At 37.9% G+C, this 22,766-nt stretch overlaps 1 pseudogene; it reads right to left on the bottom strand.

Moving 5' to 3' along the window:
- The window catches only part of LOC141918791 (kinesin-like protein KIF20B), a 30,272-nt pseudogene that overhangs the window by 4,694 nt on the left and 2,812 nt on the right, over positions 1–22,766 (bottom strand).

Genomic DNA, 22,766 nt, shown 5'->3' with positions numbered 1-22,766 from the left:
AGGTGCTCATGCAATTAGTTCTGTATATTCCCTCTAAGTACAAAAAGATCAAAGAAAACCCAGACTGGACAAAAAGTCAAAGGAAGTGGTCTTGAAACTCTGAAATGCATTGATTAAGCCCAGGGGCTTAACTTGTAACTGCCTATTAGAAGAGATTATAATTGATACCAGTGGTTGCTTAAACCAAAAGAAGCAGTTCTATTGAACTGGTCTGTAATCCTGCAGATCACAGCTAGAGACAGAAGCAAACAGTAAGAGCAAGGAGAGAGAAATTAAAAGGTAAAGAGGAAGTACCGATCAGGGACAAGTGTCCAGAGTCTGGATAAATTGAAATCTATGACTTTATTCAACATAGGCCAGAGATCCACCACTTGGCAGGGGGCGGGGCATGGGGGGGAAGAGGTTTAAATATTCTCTCTATGTATCCTTAGGATCTCAGTGAGAATCAAAAGGATAGGATTTTAACAAATGATCGGAGTAATAAATTGAAAAACTGCACAACATATTTTGTCAGTTGGTCTAAGTCATACCTCATCCATCTCTTCACTCTTCCTTTTCTTTCTTGGCTTGAGCATTTTAACTGTAAGTGGTAAGGTGCTGCCCTGGTGCTTCACCTCCATCTTACTGGGTTGCAGAGCTGTGAACTGGATTTCCACCTCTGGTTTTGGGAACTGACTAGTATTTCCATTTTCTGTGGACACTTCTGAAGAGTGAAGGACAATTTCTGAATGGTCCTGCAAATACATGGAAATTTTAAGAACACAAGTTTTGAAATAACTGAGCTAAAAAACCCATAATACATATCTTTCCCCAATGGATTGCAAAGTAAGCATTCCATTTTCCAGCTGTTCACTTTCAGAACACTTCTAATTGAAGGAATCTACTTCAAGCATAGCAGAGTTTAACCCTTACTTTCTAAATCTTTGTTACATTTTAAAAAGTTAATGTTTCTATCCACAACCACAGAACTTGAACTCAGCCTGATACTTTGTTTCCAAGTCATTTTGCTCAAGGGCAGAGACAGTCACAGTTTTCACAAGTAGCAGGAGTAGAATTGATATGACTTTCATCCTAACTCTGCCGCTCCTTAGGAGCTAGGCAGTAATGGGAGCTTTTGAGAGAAAAGTATAACCTTTCTCTAGCCTATCTTTAAGGAACTCTCCCTTCCCCTTCTACACCAGAGAAGTTGTGCAAGTAACGAGGTCCAACCAGCAAGCTACAAGCCAAATTCAACCTATGAGAGACTTCTACATCACCACCTGTTCTCTGGAGGAAGAGCAGGCACTAAGGCAGCCCGCTGCCCACAAGCTGAAAACCTTGTCTTGTACCTGCTCACAGCCAAACCGCACGGACTGCACAGGGAGGGTGGGACGGAAAAGTCAGTTTGCACAATTTTTCTTCCTCATCAGCACTTACCTTCCACCATCCACCCAACCTGTTTTTCTTAGCAAAACCAGCAAGTTAGAGCTATGGTCTTCCCAGCTCCTGCATCTCGGTGGCAGCAGTTTAGCTGGGACTCTGAGTGGGAATACGAGCACCACTGCATTCCCAAAAATGCAGTTGGCTAATAAAAACATTTTTCTTTGTAACTGCTACTTCATGAGAGTTAGCAATCAAAAAGTTACGTAGGAATGGCTAGCGTCGTTAGCTAACAAAGTTACACACAAGAATCCTGCAGTGGAAGAAAGCAAATCCAATTTGCCCTGCTGTTTCTCATCCATTTAAAAGGGTTTATTTATCTTTTTTTCAAGTGACTTATCTAATAATCAGCCACTTCATAAGCATTGGTGAGAGGTAGGATTTCAAGAGCATGCAGTTGAAGTCAGATATAGCTATTCACGTGATTATGTTACACATCTTTCATTTCTACCAAAAGCCACTAAATCAGGTGATCTGATCACCGAGAAAGGTATTTGCAGAAGAAAACTTTAGAATTGTTCAGACAGCAGGATACATTTTCTTCCCTATTCTGCATTTAGCAAAACCCATACAACTGCATAAAATTTTTAAATCTCAGTTTTGTACCTACCTCACTTAATGAAGAGGCACTGCTAAGACATCGAGATAATGAATAATTCCTTTTAACTTCATCATATCTAACTGGAATACTTTGTCCAAGTAAAGGATTAGTTCTGCTTTGTTTTTCCATGAAGTGTAAATATTTAGAATGAGAAAAGATTATGCTAAACTGTAAACCTCAAAATATTTTGATTTTTCTAAAGCTACAATACAAAAGCTCAAGTGCAGACAGCTAATGAACACCTGGGCTGAAAGACAACACAAGTCGAAGGCAGTAACCTCGACTCACGATGCCATCATAAGATGTGCCCTGGTGGGTCTCACCAACAGTCTGTCTAGTTCAATATTCTGCCCCAAGAGTGGCAAAGGGAGATGCTATTTAAGGATAACGTGTGTGATCCTGGTCACCTTGTCATCTGTTCTCTCCATACTCTCCCAGCATTCTCAGCTGTTGCATTAGAATTGTCAGAGTCTACACCACTGCCTAACCCTCAGAGTATCCATTTAAAAATATATTTATGGATTTCTACTACAAAATTTTTCTAATCCCTGCTGACAGTACCTGTTGCCACCACCTCCAGAAGATTACTAGCTGCTTCATACAGGAATATGTTATCTTAACTGTCTTAAAATTATCTCCTATTAGTTTCATGAAGCGCTGCCCAGTTCTTGCAGGATTTTACCAAGGACAGTTGTGCCTTCTGTCTACCCATCGCAGCCATGATTTTGTAAACCTCAGCCCCACAACCCTCTGGTGGCCTTAACCTCTCCTAATCAGAGTGCCAGCTTCTTAGCCTCTCCTCACAAGGCAGGAGACACACATCGTCCTGACCACCTTAGATTTTCTTCTTTATCTCCACTATATCTTTCCTGAGAATTATTTGACTTCCCCCAAAAACTCTATCCCATTCACTTCACCACCATAACAGTTTCTCCCATGATAATCCTGTAGTAGCCTCTCCTTATTCATAACATCAAGTACTGCTGCTACTGGCTTGAGGTAAATACTTCAGCACCAACTGTTCACAACAATTCTTCTCTAGAACTAATTTTATAGCAAAAATAACTAATTTTATGGTGCTCTCTTAGCTGCCATTACAAAGCTATATAAAGCAATAACCATTCTGACAGCTACTCTCTACTCCCTCATACATCACAAGCTTTATCTATTCGGCACTAGCTGAACTGATGAAGTAGCAAGAAACTGGCCAGTCTTATTTGGCAGTAGACAGGAAAGAGATGAAGAGATGCATTTTATCATTCAGTCCAGTTCTGCCACAAGAGGAGAATCGCATCTTCCAGCAGCCAGGGGAGGGTCTGCTAGGAAATCCATGTTCAGCTCTCTTCATTACTAGTTAGCAATGAAGACACATAGCATTAATTCAGTTTAACAGGAAAACTACCTCACTGAATACTGCTCATGTAGCACACAGGGATTTGGTCAGAATCAGAAGGCTCAGTACAGGTGCAAGCCTTTTAATTTTTGTTCAGGAAATATGCAAAGTCGATCTTTTCTTTGTGTAAACTTCAAATATTGTTTTGTTTTTAAGTAAGATGAAAGATACTGTTCTGTTCTTGTGAACCCCATATGGACTGGCAGCTCTAATTACAGAACCATCTCTATTACCACACTATAGGTGATATCGGGAAAGTTGTTTGAGCTGAAATCCCCTTACCACTGACATAACCAAACAGAGGTGACATCACAAATATTATGTCTTCAGATCTCTAGAACCTGGATTAGTTAACTAGTTTTTCCCTCAGGTACAGAAGTTTTATAGTGTATAGAGAGGTGATGTTCTATTAACTAAAGTACTTCTTATTTCTGAGAGGGGACTTGAAAGAGGGAGAGGGAAGAATGAACAAGAACTCAGAACTAATGATACAGCTAAAGTACGAAGAACTACAGGAAGTAACTTTTGGGAGATTCCCCACATTGCTGAAATATATAGTGAGCAAACAACAAAACAACGAAGTTATTAACAACATATCATTAGTACATACTTTCTACAAATATAACAAACATACCTCTTTGTTTACAGACTGATCTATTTTATCTTGTCCTTCAGGTAAAGGTACTTCTGCCAAAGACTGAAGACTTTTATGGTTAACGCGTTGTTTCAATGCCTTTATAAAGTCATCTTTCTCAGCCACCTGTTTTCTTAGTTCTTCTGTATCAGTTTCCTTATCCTAATAAACATAGCAAAAATTGCCACAAATTGCAGGATTGGCAAAAGAAATTAACATGTGCATGAGCATCATTACAATTACTCAGCAGCATCAGTTTTAGAATTGCAGGCTCAAACAGCCAGCTGTCCAACAAAAAGCCAACAACTTCATGTATGAGTGGCCTCTATTTAAAGTCAAGAAAGGTCATATAACAGCCTGGGAAGATGTAACGCAAAATTTTTATTTTACTCTACTTATGTAGGGTTATAAAAGTTCACCTCCCATTTGCTCATGAAGTTCTTGGTTCTGTGAAAAAGGCAGCAGATGTGATAGTTGTTTCAGATTTCCAGTCCAATCAAATCGCAATCAAATGATCAAATGGACTTGAGTGTTTATTTGAACTAATAAGTTTTTTGAAACTTCAGTTACTGTTACAAATTCAGTTTCAGAAAAGCATGAAGCTTTTTTTATATTAGCTGCAAACAATTTCAATATGTTTGAAATAGAGCCAAAACTTCTACAAACCATCTGAACTGTTCTGACAGTTTAGTTTGGCATAGTTAGTACTATCTTATGGCCTTAGTAGACTTGAGATGTAGATCTTAAAAAGCTCACACAGAACTAGTTTCACTACAAATATACAAAACCAAACCATGCTTCAAATTAGAAAAAAATGTGTCTATACTTATACTCTTTGTGAAGAGAATTTTTGTCAAGAACCACCACTCCTGCTTGCCCACTTTTTGATTTTATTACTGGAAAGTCTCAGGCAAGCAAAGTCACAGACAAAGTGAAAGTAGTCCTAAGCTCCTAACATCCTCCTGTACTGATTGCAGGTCCAGAAGGTCATTGCTAACTACTTCTAGATGCAAGTATAGCTTTAGATTGTACAGATTCGTATAATAATTTCATATGCTCAGGAAATTACAACCTTGATACAGTCCAGTGACCAGGCAAGGTATCCGCCTTGTTATTAACTATCAGTCACTCTACTTTGAAAGCGATATGGGAGCAAAACCACTAGCATTTTGACCAAGTATTTTTACTGGAAAGAAGCTTTTTTTGTCAACTACTGCCTGCTTCTTCTCTTCCTGCTAAAGCCTCATAGGTTTTTTCCTCCCCCCCCTCCCCCCCCCGCCTCTTTTTTTCAGAAAAGCCAAGCAAGAAACCTTGTTTTTCAAGGTATGTTTTCTCAGCTTCATTAAGTAGCAATTCATTTAAGCATAGGTTACTTATTGGTGTTTTACACACAAGATGAAGTTTGAAGAATTTACAGCAAGGTGGTGGTGGTGATAGGACAGAAAGGAACAGGCACTTGCACTTCCATTAGGTATTATGCTTTTTCATTTTGTGACACTCCTGTTCTTCCCTTTTCACACGGAGAAGATCTCATGTAGGCTTTGCCATGTGATAAAGTGAGGGGACTTTGACAAAGGCCAGCTCCCCTCAAGCGCCCACACTGTTAACACTTGACACGAGATCTGCTCTGTACTAAAGACTTACGCTAGAGGACTCTGCTGAGACCTCCAGTCACTTACAATTTCTGCTTGTTGCTCTACCAACGTTTTCCACAAATTTTCTCATTTCTCTGTTGCAATGGCTCTCAGCTTCTTTCACTTGACTTATGAGTCTCATTTTCTCCTCCGGCCAGTTCTTTCTATCAGTTTGATACTTTGCCTCATTCTCCTATTTTAGTGGAACCAGAAATAAAGCCATAGGCAGAGATTAAGCGACACAAAAAGAAGTCTTAAAATCCAAATTACCGTTAAACACATTAGTTTCAAAAAGATAACAGAAATACTAGCACAGTTTTACTCCAGCATATTCCCAAGTGCAAGTATTACATTCTCGTTTGTTTTTTTCCATTTAAAACAATTGTTTAGCAGTTTTCAGAATTTATTATTCAGACTGGCATGTCTTCAGGGAACAGACTATTTTTCCTCTAAAAATGCTCTGGGTAAGTCACAAACACTATTAAAGTTACACCAAAGGTAATGGCAAAAAGACCCTTTTTACTTACAAATTCCCAATCTTTTATACTGCCTTGCAGGTCATGTTAGGAAACCTACTTCAAGACTGAAAAGCAAAAAATGCAGCACAATTTGAATGGGAAACAGAGATAGTATGTAACCAGGAATGTCACTTCAATCCACAGCAACTTTGCCTCCTTCTCTACCACATTCAAACCTCTTGTCAGACATTCTCCCACACAAGAGAGAAGGCACCTGAAAAGCCGCCTGGGAAAAAAGGCTACTTTCTAATCTAAGGAGAATTAAGAGGTAAACCCTCAGCCTAACGGGAAGGGCTTACAGGTCACACAGCAAGCACAAGATCTTTAAAGTGTCCAATTTATTTGCCCAAGCAACTGATGGGAAAAAGGTTTGAAACAATCCAGCTCCTGACATCTGTTCAGGACAGCTGTAAGAGGAGCCCAGCTAGAGAAGCACCGTCCATGGCAGCACACCACAGTGAAGGGTGCACTCCACTGTGGGGCATCAGTGATGCTGTGTATTACAAAGACACTCCATCCAGACTTTGCTGCACTGACGCACTGCAGTTTTTAGAGGAGGTTTCCTTCACCAGTGTAAGAACTTGCCACATCATGCCCTAGCTCTTGAAGATAGTGACACAAAAAAAATTTAGACTCCTAAATGAAAGTTATGGTTTTAAACCTAAGCATGAATTACATCACCATGTTTTACCTTCAGTTCTTTTTGCAGCTTTATGAATTCCTCATTTTCATCTATGCTTTTTTCCACGGTGTTGCTCATCTTTTGCCGCCAGTCACTATTGCTCTGGTTATTCAGCTCTCTATAATTCTGCTTCCATGCTTCCAGTTCTAGTCAGTACGCAAAATGAGGTTATATAACACACAGTTTTAAATGCATATTTGACCACATTCACATCCTTCTACTGAAGTTACTTGGATTTATCAGCTATGACCACAAAGGGACAACAGAAGCCTTTAACTGTTAGAAGTTTGTTATGTACTATATAAAATTAATGCCTAAATAACACTCAACAAATCAAAACAGAGATTTAAAGCAGCTATCACAATACATCCAAAACAATTTTGCCTCCTTGCTGCCGTTTTCAGGTTTTGGGTGAGGTTGGGTGCTGCTGGGGGCGGGGGGCGGTCGCTGCGCTCGGTAAGCCACTGCTGCATTTTACCCGCTTTTTGGACTCACTACTGTTACTGTTGTTTTCTTGTAATGTTTAGTAAATTCTTTCTTTTTATTCAACCTACGAATTTTCTTCTTTTTGTCCCTCCCCTATTTCACTGGGGAGGGGAGGGGGGAGGTGAACGGCTGCCACGTGGCGACTGGCTGCCGGCTGAGCTCAAACCTCAACACACACAGATCTGAAAATAAATTTACAGATGAGCCCCCATCCTAGTTCCCACTCTCCCAAAGTGCCTTCATCACAAGCAATTTCCCCCATTTCCTGAGATCTAAAGCTCTATTAGAAAGAAATAGAGTATCTTCACAGAACTTTCCAAATCCAGAATTCTGAAGTGATTCTCATCCACTTGATTTAGGTGAGCATTTCAGTGTTAACGTCAGGCTAAGGGTTGTATTATATGAAAAACTAACTATTGTTCAACTGCTGAGTGTTTATCAAACCTGCAGAAACTGTTGTTGTGCTAGTTCATGTTTCAGTGTTTGATGTTGTTAACATGGCCAACTAAAGTGGCAAATAAATACCAATATCGAGTAAGTTAACACTGATATAGCAAATCCAGTCTTTCTTCGGGGCTTATGTTTCTTATTCTGAGGCTGTTTCTTTGCTTTCAAATATTCCTGCTAAAAATGATTCAATAAAAATTAGTTCCTGACTGTAACATTTTAATGCCCAGGTTGGATTTGTCAGTATTTTAAAATATAAATATGCAAGACTCTCCAAATTAGATAACATCACAACTCATTATGTTGCCATTCCACACCCAAAAAATGGCACAGTAAGGGCTTTTTCTGACCTTTACACACTTTCTCATACTGTTTGGAGATTTCTTCCAGCTTCTCATTATTCGGCTGCTTCTAAATATCACATTGAAAGCGAATTAAAGAAAACATGTCAAAAACATATTGAAAGAAACAAATATACATGCTACATATTAGTAGCTTTTCATTCTGAGCCTCAGTAAGTATTAAATGAAGTATTTAAAGACAAACAGTCGAGAATAAGTAAGTTTTTCATGTAGTGAAAGGAGCATTCAAGCTGACTAAAAAAGTGTTTAGAAGACATTACTATTAACATATCTAAGTGTCACTAATCAGAATCAGGGTATCTGCAGGTATTAAGTATGTATTTACTAGGCAGATTACTCGATTTAAAACAATTTGCCAAGGTCCTGCAGTGAGAAGTTCTTTAAACATCTTTCATGCATCCATTAAGACTAATTTCATCTGGATACTCTTGTTTTTACCCCTATTTCTGTAAGCTTTCTCCTGTTGGTTGGAAAATTTGCCCCATTACTGGATTACTTAAAAAAATTAAAAGCAATTAAAATTTAAAAAAATAGAATACCTTTTTAAATTGCAGGATTGTGCGCTGTTTGATCTCTAATTCTTTACTAAACTGGTTTTTAATTTTCTGAAGTTCATTAACTTTGTTCCTCAGGGATTTCTCCTCAGATTGCATTCTACACACCTGTAACAATGCATAAAGACAGCAAGCAAAGCTAACATTTAGCTATAAGCCTTTTACAATCTCTGCAGGTTATCTAAGTAAAAAAATACTTTCATCAAGAATCAAATTTTCGCAAGCATCTTTGCTAAATTTCAGGGGCTAGAAGTGCACTATGCTGTACATCCTGCCTAGGGAACAATTTTCACCATAGAATAGAGTATTAAGTTTGGCAGGAAAAAAACGAAAAACAACAAACCACACCACCAAAACCAAACCACCAGGAAATAGCCTAATCGAACTACAAATTCAGTTGTCCTTTAAAAAAAAAGTGTTTCCTGACATGCGATCCCATCCACTCCTTGCTACTTCCCAAAGGATTATACACTGCATGTTGAGTAGGGAAAAAGTCCTGAAATGTTACGCTGCTGGGGAAGACATTAACACTTTTTTAAGGCTCCACTTTCAAGCCCAAACTCTTGCAATAGTCTTCTGGATTCTAAGTTCTTGTGATATCCCATGAGGTTCTAAGAAATAACTTAAGGTTCTAAGAAATAACTTAATAACTAAATACTAACAATCAACATTAGTAAAAGTTATTCCATTTTTTCATTTATTTTCCCCGAAATAACAGAAAACATCTCAGATTTTAAAAAGTCTCTAGAATTTTGTGCTTTCCTTTTCCAATTAATCCATCTTTTCCTCCCAGAGATGAGCATTTTCCAAAAGTCTGAATTCTGAGGCTTTGAAGTCAGCACAAATAACAACAGAAGGCTACTGTTGTTATGATGATTACAAAGTCCTCCTCCATAACCAGGTTAACCTACTTTTGACAAGCCTTTTTCAAGTGTATTAATAAAATTTACTTCCCCCCTTCAATATCAGTACTAATCCATGTTTTGACACCTTATCTTTAGCTCACAGCTCAATGGCAATGTAACTTTAGAGTCACTCTTACTCTAAATGGATGGCTGAACACAGCCTTGTTATGAATCACTTTTAACAGCTGTAGCTTGGGACTTGTGAAAACAGGTTTTACTAACAGAACCCCAAACAAACTTGCAGAAGAAACATTTGCCCTAGGGTTACAAACCTGGTTTTGTACTTGCTGAATTTGTTTCTTGGCATCAGAAAGTTTCTCTTTCAAATCTGCATATTCTTCCTCTTTCCTCTGCAAATCCTTTTTCAAGCTCTGTACAAGGGCAGAGCTCTCAGAAAGATCTTTACGTAGCCTTGTGTTAGAAATTAAGAGACGTAAATAACATTAGTGTTACACATCTCAAAGAAACAGCTTTTACACATTAACTCAGGCTCTTCGATGGCTGGTTTTATTCATGAATAGAATCCCAGATCTATCAGCTAAATGACAAGCATTACAATTTTGGATTTCAGCTACATATTATATGATCCTGAAGTAACAAACCGCTCAGATTCACTCTTGAACAGTGCAATTTTTTAAAATTCTTTTTTTTAAGCACAGTAGACTAACCATTTCTACCACTAGGTGTCCTTACACAGTAACAAAAGGGACAAGGTTAATATCAATTAAGCATAAACTTGATATTTACATCCCAGACCTTGTAAGGATCAAAATAAATAAAAATCAAAAGAAAGTAGAAAAAACAACAATATTGTAACAAGTCCTGTTGTTATTAAGTGCTATAAAGTCATTAAGAAGTTTAATGGGTTTATTTTTAAATGGTCATATTTATTTTAAAAAGCTTACAGTAAGTTACCTTGGATTTTTACTTCGCAATTACCTAATAGAAGATTTCTTAAATTCTATAATTAACAATGCAAAATAAGGTCTCACAAAAGGAAAACCTTTCAAAGTTCCCCAGACCTTCATGCTAAATTGTATTTCAGAGTACATGCACGTGCCCACAGATATCAGAACTAAAGAAACCCTAGTCAGAAGGGCTACACAGCATCTTAAAGCTATTTTTACATGATTGCAATTTCCTTGCCACATAGCAAATATAATCTCTCAGATACATTTAATCTCTTATTTCTTAAAGATTTAAAAACTAGAGGGGGCTGGGGAAGTTCTAATCTCCTACACCCATTATTCCTTCAAGTTCTTATAGTATACTGTGTTCACCTAAAATAGCTATTACCAAAACCGGCTGTTTACTGTTTAATTACTAGGCTTTTTTTTCCTTTCTTCTTTTCCTTTTTACCATTCAGTCCTTTCTAAAGAAAACATTGCCTGCTTTTATACGAGTTACAGCATATAACATTAAACTACGTCATTTCCTCCAAAAAGGGTATGTAACATAATACTGTTAGAAATCCCCAAATAATTCATCATTTCCTGTTTGCCCCTACAATAGTTCTGCATGATTTAGATCTATATTTCTGAAAGAATACAGAAACAGGTGAGGAAAACATAGCTAGCAAAATATGCAAATATAGAAATCAAGTAGTGCATTAAAAGTTCTTAAGCAGTTTGGTTAATAAAGTTGACAAACATGAAGATGTGTTATGTCAAAATAAATTGATGTTCACAGAGGGTAGTTTTAACTTGAGTCCATTCTCAAAGGGCTAGGAATTATCTCATTATTTACTTACAAGTCTATAGATTGTATTTGCTCGTCCTCATTTTTCTCTTTTTCTTAAAGAGTGTGTTTCATGTTCTGCAAGCTGTTCATCAACTGCACAACTTCCTCCTTTAGATTTGCTTCCCGATCATTTAATTCTTTCAGTTTTTTGTCTGAATTGGCACATTCCTCTTGCAGAGCTACTGTATTACTTTCCAGATTTAAAATAATAGATTCTTTTTCTTTAAGTACTTCTTCTAACTTTGCTATGCTGTCATCTTTAGCTCTAAAAGCCTCCAAGAAGCATTCAAGCTCTCTTATTTTTCCCTTGGAGCTGGTAACTTCCTCTTCAAACTCTGCAATTACTCTGTGATCTTCTGCAGCCTGTTTTTCAAAATCCTGGGTTTTCTTCTGGATGTGCTCTTGTAACTGATTCATAAGATCTTTTTCCTTTGTGGACTGATGATCTTGATTTGCAGTCTCATTTAACTTTATTTTTAGTTGTTTATTGCAATTCTCAGCATCATCAAGTCCCTTCTTTAAGTCTTCAACTTGTCGAAGTAGTTCTTGAATCTGCTGACTTTTTTGTGAAGAAGCCTTAATAATGTTTTTGCATTCTTCCCAAATGCTTTCAACACTGCAATGAAAGGAGCTCTCCTGTCCCAGAGCTGCTGTAGAAGCAGTTTGGGACTCCATGCACACAGGACTCATTTGAGCTCTCTCCAGTTCATCTTTCTGAGAGTCTAAGGAATCCTTTAGATCAACTGAATCAATATCCATAGTGTAAGACTCTAAGTGACATTTATACAACTCATCTACTTTGGACTGCATTGTTTTAATTAGTGGCACTTTATAAATTATATTTTGTTTAGCACCTTCTACTTCGTTATTTAGCTGAATAATCTTTTCTTCTTGTTCCCTATTGATAGTTTTCTGTTTGTCCAATTCAGAAACAATCTCCTGATAGTCAGCTCAACACTGCTGAAGTTCTTCACCTAAGCCAGAAGCCCTTTCTTCAGAAGCAGAGAGCTTGAGATTCAAGTTTTTTATTTGCCCACTGAACTCTTCTTTTTTGCTTTTTTCTATTCTGCATTGTTCTTCAAGTGCAGCTAGCTGACCTTCCAAGGTTTCAGTTCTTTCCTTCAGTGCTAGTATTTCTGCATAGTTCTCAGTATTATTTGCTTTCACATATTCAGTTCTCTTTTGATCCAGAGAGTCATCTTCCCAACTCTCCTTCATACCTCCTAAAAAAAAAACAAAAAAACAAAAAAACAAACCAAACCCAAAACAACAGTTCAGGATGATTAAAATCAGTAGTACACGTCACTAGCACTGCCAAATAGCAATTACTATGTGGAAAATGGTCACCATCTGAAAGCCACACCCTTATATCACATGGCTTTTTGAAGTCTTGAAGTAAAGCCCCTCTGAACAGTTTAAAATGCAGTAGGTGCCTCTTAGGCTTATAGACGTGGTTTGCAGCAAGAGGTGTTCAGGAGCCTTAAAGAACATTTTGCCATGGCTCTGTTCCAGCCTTCTACTCTGCACCACTATAGAAAAATCTAGCTAGTTTTACTAATATGTAGTAATATCTATGAGCCAGATAATGGTCACAGTTATGTCTAGTTTCCACTTCCACTGGTTCAACAATCCTTTTAATACAGCCAATCACCCATTTTACACTTAGAAAAGCAATGGTATTGTATACTTTCCTGAGAATTTTCATTCATACTCAATATGCCCTTACTTTAAAAATTAAGCTAAAAATCCAGCACAAGTTTTTTGCTTAGTGTTTGGGACTTTCTTCTCTTTTTTCAGTTTTTTCAGGAGAACTTATGCCCACACCTAATGTGTTGCATGTAAGGTTCTCCCAGAAAGATCTACAACATTCCATCACGATCCCAAATTTCCATAAACATTTTATTAGCTTAAGACTGTTTTTTCCCTGAAGTAAAATCATATGCATTTCACCACCTTCAAAATTGACTCCAGCTGTATTTTCCACTGTTTTAGAATCCAACTGTGTCCATTTAGTAACATGCATGTATGTTTTAGTATTAAAATCAAGCCTGACTATCACTAGAGGTTTAGGTCATCACAGCTATGTACTCCAAAGTGATACTATAGATTTCTGTGAGTACTGCAACTACAGTAAGGTGGAGTTTGGCAGTCATCTCGCTTTGGGAACATTAAGCACACGGGTACATGTGTACTGCATGGAAACATCCTCTGAACAAATCCAACAAGTTTTATAGAGTCACTAACAAAAAGTCATACCGAAGCATTAGCAATAGTGGTTTCCATCTCAATTCAGGTTTTGGTTTTTGATTATTTTTAGAGGGATCAAATTCTACAGGACACTTTTTTCCTCCTGCTTTTCTGTACCCTTTCTTTTCTGTTCTAATTAGATGTATCAAGTGTTCCTGCTAGGTCAGAGGAAACAGCAGCTTTACTTTGGCTTGTAAAGTCATGCTTCTAAATACTACAAGATGAAAAAATTGGAATTGGGAGATGGTTTTCTCTGAAAGCCTAGTTGTGTGGTCTCAAGAAAACATATCAGACAAAATACTACAAACTCCTCACACTGGACATGAATTTAACATACTTCACTAAAACGGAGAGGTGCTGAGATGTCTTAAGACATATTTTGCGATCTAAGGTGCCAAGATACAAAAAGTAGCAGAGTTTTGCCCAACAGCTATAGTGAGAAGAGTATGATCATTCATAAGAGGATTTAGAGGTGATCGAGATGCTTTGTACTGACAACCACAATCACGTAGCAAAGCAGGATAAATACTAGTGCAAGAAGATGCATGATATTCAGTGCAGAAGCTTCTTATGTAGGAAGTACTAAGAAAGGAAGAAATCCCATCCCAAAACATGGGAGGCAAGTCCTAGAGAAGACTACAAAAACCTGAACCTCAAGACAAGATAACCTATCTTCTCACAAAATAAGCTTTGGTCATAGGCCACTAGCATGTCTAAATTCTACAACAAAGCCATCACAATGTACCTGTGCTCATTTTTCTATTGTACCAACTATGTTTAACAAGAACGGTTAAATGTAAGTATATATAAGTTTCATCATTACAGAGCATCTAGTAACTCAGTTTTTAAATTAGATGCCTTATATTCTCAACAGCCACATATCAAACATATTTAACATGACTGAAGAGTCTGCTCTTCCCAATAAAAAGAAAATCTCAGTGCTGTCATTAATTGGCACTGTTAACTAACTTCTTGTTTGAGAAGAGCTATCACTTCTCTGTTTTTTGCTTGTTTAAACAAGTTTCAGTCATGAGATAAGAAACCTACTACTATATAATATATCAAAGAGTCTACATCAGCTTCAGTTCTCACCCCCTTCCTGTAACATTTATATAGCTGGCACTATCAAATGGTCATGCTAGGATCCAGTATTCATCCCAGCCAAAAAAGGTAGAGACAAATCAGAAAGGCATCTGGTACAGACAGAAGCTTTTCTTAAGACAGACTTCAAATGACACGTTTTTGAACAAGCTGCACAGACATCAGAAGTGCCCTACTGGATGACACACCATCAGTTGACCTAGCCTAATATTTTGCCTCCTTTTGCTGCTGTTGGCAGGCCCAGCCACTTTCCACAAACGTTTTGTGACATAGAACACCTGGGAATGTTGGAGGAACATGAGACAGTAAATCCCTGCTTAACCCTGTCAGTATCTATGTATGAACCTGTTGGCCGTTAGCTTGTCTAACCACTCCTGGAATCTGAGAATGATCTGTCTCTCTCACCTCCTAGGGCAACAAATACTAGAAGTTCACTACCCATGGCATGAAGTGCTGTGTTCCATAAACTTAAACTGATCTTCTAGATTGAGCATTCCCTTGTTCTTTCACTGCAGTGATGAATGACAGTCCAGCATTCAGTTTATTCACCATCTGTATCCTCAGTTTTCTGTGATCATGTGAACTTGACAAGTCTCCTTGTAACATATTTTATCTCTCTTTATGGAGATAGATATTTTCTGATCCCCATTTTTAACCTTATTCTCTTTTTCTATCCTATCCTCACCCAAACAATTGCCTGGAAGATCTTCTTACTTGCACCTATTCTGCAGGAAGAAGGCAAGAAAGTGAGGGATACAAAGGGAAGATCTTTCATTCTCCTCTGGCATATGCTTTCCATAGTTCTACGAGAAACTGGAGCCCAGCTCTGTCCTGAAGATCTTACAAATACCATTTTGCACAAGTCAGTCCCATAAAGCTCAATCTCACCAATTAATAGACTTTAATGAAATGGATAACGTAAGTAGTGGTGTCCTTTTAAGTTTCACCTTCATGCTTGAAGGTCTTCAACTGTAGCTGGTTTATTCACCTCATTCTAAAAAGACTGGTAAGCTCACAGATAAAGCAAGGAAAGCAAAACAGATTGGAAGTGCAAACGTGAGAGCTGCACAAAATATGTATCTGTGGACTTAAAATAATTTTACTTCCATTCAAGTGAAAAGCTTTTCTCCTTTGCCAGCACTGTCACCTTCAGCAAAGCTGGTGTGTTCACAGCACGCATACAGCATGAAACATCAAGTTTCACAGTCCGTGCTGTATGACTGAACAATCAGTAACTCGCTGACACCGTTGACGCTTGCGTAGGCAATTTTAAAAAAACTTGAGCAGGGGATGCTACTCTCCCAGAAGTCCAGCAACAGCAAGTTTAGTCCAAAAACAATTGTTAAGAAATTAAGAACTACAGCTGAGTCTGCAAGTACATTAACAGATGAGAAAAAGCAGCAGAAAGGAGAGTCTAAAAACTAACGTTTATTTTAAGCATTTAGGAGTGAGCAGTATAGGACCTTCTGCAAAAGTGATATTTACATAACAGTTACTTTGATTTACAGTTTAACATAGTAGATTTTCTCCTCACAACATAACGTTTACACTTCACAATTTTTCGCTTCTGTTCTGGAATAGTAATCAAGTTTTTTTGGAAGGCCCCCTGTGAGTGATGGTAGAAATTTTACCTTTCTCTGCAGGTGGCTCTTTTTCCACAATAGGCTTACTTTCAGAGCAACGTTTTCTTCCCACTTCCAATACAGTCTCCTCACAATCCTTGAATTGGCTGCTTTCAATCACTTCCTTAGAGTTTTTTTCTGCGAGTTTTCTTTTTATGGTAGTTACAGTGTTGTCCTGTGTTAAAATAAGATCAATTACTTTGAAGTTTTACCAAGTGAGCACTTAAAAGCCTTAGTAATCCTTTAGATGCAAATATTTTTACAAATCTATCTGGGTAACCTGTATAGGGGTTGTCAGAAGAACAAGTCAGTTACAGATCAGTTAAGCAAAAAGTAGGTACACCTTCAGACAGTAATAAGCACAATGTTTTGCACTGTACAGAAAGTAGAGCAAGAGACTAGGAAACTACAAAATGCAAAACGAGTTTACCACCTGAAGTATCCAGTGTCGAAAGAGCTGAGGAAATTCATGATTTGCTCAAAGGGCCAATGGTCAGCTCTACAAGTTCACCACTTTCTTGTCATGGTTGGTAGAGCTGGGAGTTTTAACCTCCTTCAGCAAAGCCACAGATCATTTTTATCATGACAGATCTGATGCAATTTGAAAGCCTAGTCAGTTCTGTCATATATACTTTAGACTATATATTTGACTAAGAATGAAGTTTCTTTACTCACAAGATGACACAAGTGGCAAGCCATGCTGGTTGCCAAGGACCAATCACTCATCTAAGTAATTCATTAAAAACAAATAATCTGTAGAACAGACTTGAGGTTTGTGCTCACGTTTTAAGTTTCATGCCACAGAGTCTCATAGAAACGCTGGACAGAGCTGGAGCCTTTCTCTTGGAAGGAGCAGTGATAGGAAGCAGTCATCACAACTGCCATCACCCTGAGCATTCCTGCTACTGAAAAGCTAAGGTGCTCGGAGGCAGAGAGGGAACAGAAGATTAAGTATGGTCAAAGCCTTAAGTTCACAGTGGAAGAGAAAAAGGGATCAGAGTGCTGCCTAAGTTTAATTTAAAATGTTCTCAGAACTACGTTTCAGGTTACTGGGCATCAGGCTCAAAAAACCACCTAACTGCATGTTTTGATTTTTTTCTAACCTGTATACATGTAGCCAAGCCAGTCTTTTGGCATTCAGCAGCTAGCAGCAGACTAGCCAGCTGCAAGTTTTATTGATCGCATCAAAAGCAGAGATACCCTGGCCATCCACTCTTAGTTCAAACTCTACTCAACACGTTCATATTATTGCTCTGCCTTAAAAAGTTCGTGTGCATGGTGGTAGTAGGGGGAACACACTGATTTTTGTTGGCAATTTACACAATCACTGTCCTTCTCACATTAACTTCTAACTTCAATTAAATCTGACCTTTTGCTGCAGCAAAACCTCCTTTCCTTCCTCTTCCATTCAGGCAAAAATAAAAAGACAGTGACATAATCCCTCTCCTCCCACTGCTAAAGTCCTCCCAGTTTGAGTGTTGGGTTTTTTTTTCTCTTTAGAGTGGCTCTTCATAGTCTCATCGACAGTCCTCCAATAATAACTCCAGATCACTGCTTCCAAAAGTCCTATTTTCCACACACACCTCCACACACATTCTGCTGTAACTTCAGTTTCATTGCCAACTTCACCTGCTGCCATTTCAAGAAAGAAGCCATTACTTACAGAAAATTTCAATTTTCCAAAATAGTCAAGTCCATTATAAGCACAGATTTAGATTTTTTTTGTAAACAGAAAATTAAGATGTCTCAGACTTACATAGTCTTTCACAGTTTTTTCTAAACGGGATATCAAATCTTGCAGTCTCATGGGAACATCATCTTTTTGCTCCACAATATCTATTAGTTCTTGAATCCTTTTATTCTGCGTATTCATTTTCTTAGAAAAGAAAGTAGTTCAGTCAATGTTAAATTCTTGAACTATACGATGCATTTAGAAGCAAGATCAGTTAAGCTAAACTTGATATAAAAAAAGCTAGAAACGTACTACAACAGCATTTTAAGCTACTGAAATTTTGTATTAAAGCAAGTAATTCTGCACAAGTTTTTTTTGAGAAAGTTACCTCAGTTGGTTCTTTAAGCTGCTCAGCAGACTCATCCGATTTAATCATCTGCATTTCAGAGTCTGTAACAGGAAAAGAACCCTGCATCAAATAACCAGCCATTACATATTTTACTCAGTAATCCATTTTTCCAGATCTCCTGGTCCTTTAGTAGCTTTTGAATAGACTCATTTTTTTTTGTGTTGGCTTCTACTTGCAGGACACATTTCAAAAGTTTAGGGTTTTTTGAATAGAATTGAGCCCTGCAACCCGTATAAAATATAGATCACGTCAAGAGACTTCTGCTGAAATCATACTATGAGGTATTGCTACTTTTATCTATCAGTGTTCCACAGAATACCTGAAAACACTGCATCAGCAAAATGTAAAGTGCTGGGATCATAATATAACCATGAAATCACGAATAAATAATGTTGACGTGTTACCCCACAATTCAGAAGTCTTCAACTGACAGTTTTAAGTTTTGTCTTAAAAATGAAATAATCAAGGCCTGTGCAATTGTTCAACCTGAACATACACAAAACAATTATTATCACCTCTATACATATGATTTGGTTCCAAAATCCTGCTCAACTGGATTTTACAATGCTCAACTACTATTTTACAGTAGTCATTTCTTTTTTCTTTCACATCACACACACACAGAGCTCACCTTTGGTTTTCTGTGTCAACTCTTCTTCAATTTTGATTAGTTCATTGGTTTTCTTTGTCAGCTTTTCTTTGGTCTGAGTTAGTTCAGTGGTAGTTTTGCCCAGCTGTTTTGCAAGCCAACCTGTAGCTTCCTGTGGGTCCTCCAGAGACACCACGTGTCTGTGTTTCTTCTGCCTGCTTTTTGATATCAATGACATCATTCTGCAGAGAATCAGCAATGCCCTCAAGATCAGTGTAGGTGCCTGGCCCGATGCCATATTCTTCATTCTGAAAGATAATTTATATCCTTTTAGAAATAGAAATAATTACACAATATCCACTATTTCTACTGAAAATTTGGAAGACCATTATGTCCTCAAACATCTAAGTACAGTTAATTCTGACTTCAAAGCCATCTTGTGGGTTCATAGGCAATTGGATTGCCAGTTTCTGTCTACCTTCACACAGAAGTCTCCAGCATCAAGGAACAGATACTTTATTTTTAAAGCACTTAATGGCCCATCATCACATTCCCTTTTATATCACCACAAAAGCATCCCCTCCAAATTTAATATAAAAGCTAGCATTTTTACCCAATGAGAACACTGAATGAACACAGCAAGCAAACAGTTTTAAAATGAATACATCCGAAATTTTCAAATATCAGTAAAAGTTTGTGAGGTCAAATAAGTTTGTGGTAACTTATCAAATTAAGTTGTACTTAAAACATTGACTTTATATCTTTCCTCCTTGTTTTTTAAAAACAAAGGGTTCCAAACTCACAAGAACCAGCCTCAACTTAAGGGTTTAGTTATGCTTAAGTGTCTATACAATTGTCATTGCTTCAGTTGTAGCTACAATAACCTAAAGAGGAAAAAAGTCTCTGGGACCACTCCAGTACAGTCCATATATGGGGCCTAAGAATTCAGCTTCAAATACCTTAAATATGCACTTAATGCAACAGTTTATAGCACAATTGCAGCTTTTCCCCCAGCTTCTTTGTACACAGTAATTTTCACTTTGTGTTGCAGAAATGCAGAAAACCCCAAAGATTCCTAAATGCATATCCGAGGCACAGCAACTACTCCTATTTAACATGATAAATACATCTTGCTGAGGATACAGTTACACAGCATGCAATTCCTTGAAACCGTTCTTCTAATTCTTGAGACGTACCATCACCATAACAGGTAGTTAGTGAAAGGGATGTTATCAGGGGGATAAAAACACCAGAGGTCCAGCTTGTTCACTGCAAGGCTGATCCTTTAGTTTATTTTCTTCATCCATGTCTTCAAGATAACCATCTACAAGTTCCTTGAAGATTTCCAGGCGTGTGTCAGCATCTTCTTCAAGCCGTTCTCATTCGTAAGAAAGGCACTCACTATAGTAGGAAAAATAAGTCAGATAAAAGCTAGCTAGCATGAGCTGCTAAGAAGTTATTAGTACAGCTGCCTATAAACAAAGATGTTTTTTTCTTTATTTTGGCACAATAGAACAATACACAAAATGGTGTTCCTACACCAAAACAGAAGTCTATTTCCTGCACACACACTCCCGAAGAATGAGGGGGAGACATATATACACAGATTATGGCTGACACCTAACTACAAGCATTGTTTCTAAGCTTCTTGAGCCAGAATACCCATTTGAAGTAGCACTAAGACTGCAGTAACCAAAGAATGTGCAAGTGTCACTCTTTCTACAGACATCCTATCAAAGCTCTTCTGTTAGGGAAAGCTCTGCAGGAACACTGCTGACAGATTACACACACCCCCCCTCCATCCCCCCCAGAATCAAAGCCTTTCCTACACAGTATTTTTCCTGAACTCATAGTCCAAACAGAAACTGATCTATTAACAGAGGCAGTAAGTCTAGCAGAAGAGTGTGGTCTCTTATAGCCAAGAGACAGATTTAAGAAATAAGTGAATTTAATTTCATTTTTTTTTAATCATTAACTTTAAAAACCACTTAAAGCTAACTTACTTGAAATATATTTCCTGCTCAGCAAAATATCGGGCAAATTCCTGTGTCACCTCTTCACGAATTTGTAATTACAGCAGTAACTTATTCTTCTTTTCAGCAAGAATTTTGTTCAACTCTTCTATGAGACTCAGCAGCATCTAGAATTACCATTGTTATTAAGTTTTTCATAAAGAAATGCTTTCCCAGAAGTGAGATTTTTCTCATTCCTCAAACACTACAACACCACTTTACTCTTGCACCTGAAAAAAGCTCTTCCAGTTCTTTTATTAGCTTATTCATAAACAGGAAGATTTATGAGTAGATCAAAATATCTCTTTGGTACTAACACAGCAATTTTTAAGTTTGCACAGAGCAGACATTTGTAAAGAACATCCATTTTATTACAGGAATTGTTGAAGTTGTCTTAAACAGGCTTAAGCTCCACAGAAACTGGATCTTGTTTTCCAGATGCTCATTTTTGGGGCAATATTAATGAAACCTCCATAAAACAGTTTCTAGCCCTCTGTTCCCTCCTCATCTTCCCTAGAAGTGACTAAATTTGCTTAAGGAACAGTTTTCAGCGTTTTCTTGTGCATAGAATACAGAGGAACAGTCTTGTATTGCTAAAAGCAGGTAATATTTGCTGTGCATTGACAGGAGGAGGAGAGAAAGCCAAATCTGCAATTCTTACTGCTTAGTCTATATTCAGACATATTATACAGTTTTCCCACAACAGGCACCACAGGATGAGTAATCCCACTTTTAGTTCTTAATGCTGGATTTAGATAGAATAAGGGTGATCAGAAAAAAAAAAAAAAAAAAAAAAAAAAAGGTGAGAGATTGGGAAAACCAGAATAATACCTTGCTTCAAGACTCCATGCTATGCTAATTCTTAACATAGCCCTGGCACATACCATACCCTCTTTTTTTCCCAATAAGAACTGTATTTTCTACAGATTTCTGCACTGCTTCTTCTCTTGACATATGCTGTTCCTCCCTGTCATTGTCATCTTCGAAGCTCCTGTCCCATGGGGCAGTAACTCTTTTCCTTGAGATTGGCATTTTAGTGTGACTGAGTAGTGATGGTGTGGCTGATTTCTGGCCAAACGACTGATCTTGGACAAGAACAGATGTGTCCACTAAAACCTACTCAGAAAACAAAGAATAAAGTCTTCAGTATTTTTTAATCCTCTACTGGCACTTCCAAAATACACCTGTTGCACTTCCCTATAGGTCTCCTGAGCACAGTACTCCCCCAGCCTATCCTCTGCTCAGAGTCACTGCTCAGACCAGTTTCCAGCTAGAGTACAAAGGAGGCACTTTAGAGTCTAACCCTTCTTTGGATTGCAGGAACACCAAGTTTCACTAGCTTGACAACCTACAAGAGGGCTGCCACCTCACGCACCAACAGATTTCTCTATTTCCTATACTTTGAGTTTCTAGCTGCATTACACGAATGCCATCCCACAAATTCTGTTTCTTGAGCAGTTCTATCACCCTTACAGTCTGCTCCTTTCAGTGTTGTACTTAACCTGCTTAGATGAGCCCACATTCTAAAGGCCTGGATCTCTTGTCCTTTGAACATATCTAACTGTCAACAGAAGTTTTCCATGGCTTCCATTAAGGCTGTAGCACTGATCCCCAATACTTTTGTCTTCCAACTCTGCCAGGGTTATATCACTGCACTTACTCCTACTCATTCTGCTTAACCTCCACCTTCCCACTGAAGCTCCTAAGGACATAAAGATGACTTTCAAATTCTCTTTGGT

This window comes from Strix aluco, chromosome Z, assembly GCF_031877795.1.
Source record: "Strix aluco isolate bStrAlu1 chromosome Z, bStrAlu1.hap1, whole genome shotgun sequence".
NCBI classification, from domain to species: Eukaryota; Metazoa; Chordata; class Aves; order Strigiformes; family Strigidae; genus Strix; species Strix aluco.
Note: the sequence above shows the minus strand (reverse complement) of the source record. Positions and strands in the feature narration are given on the sequence as shown.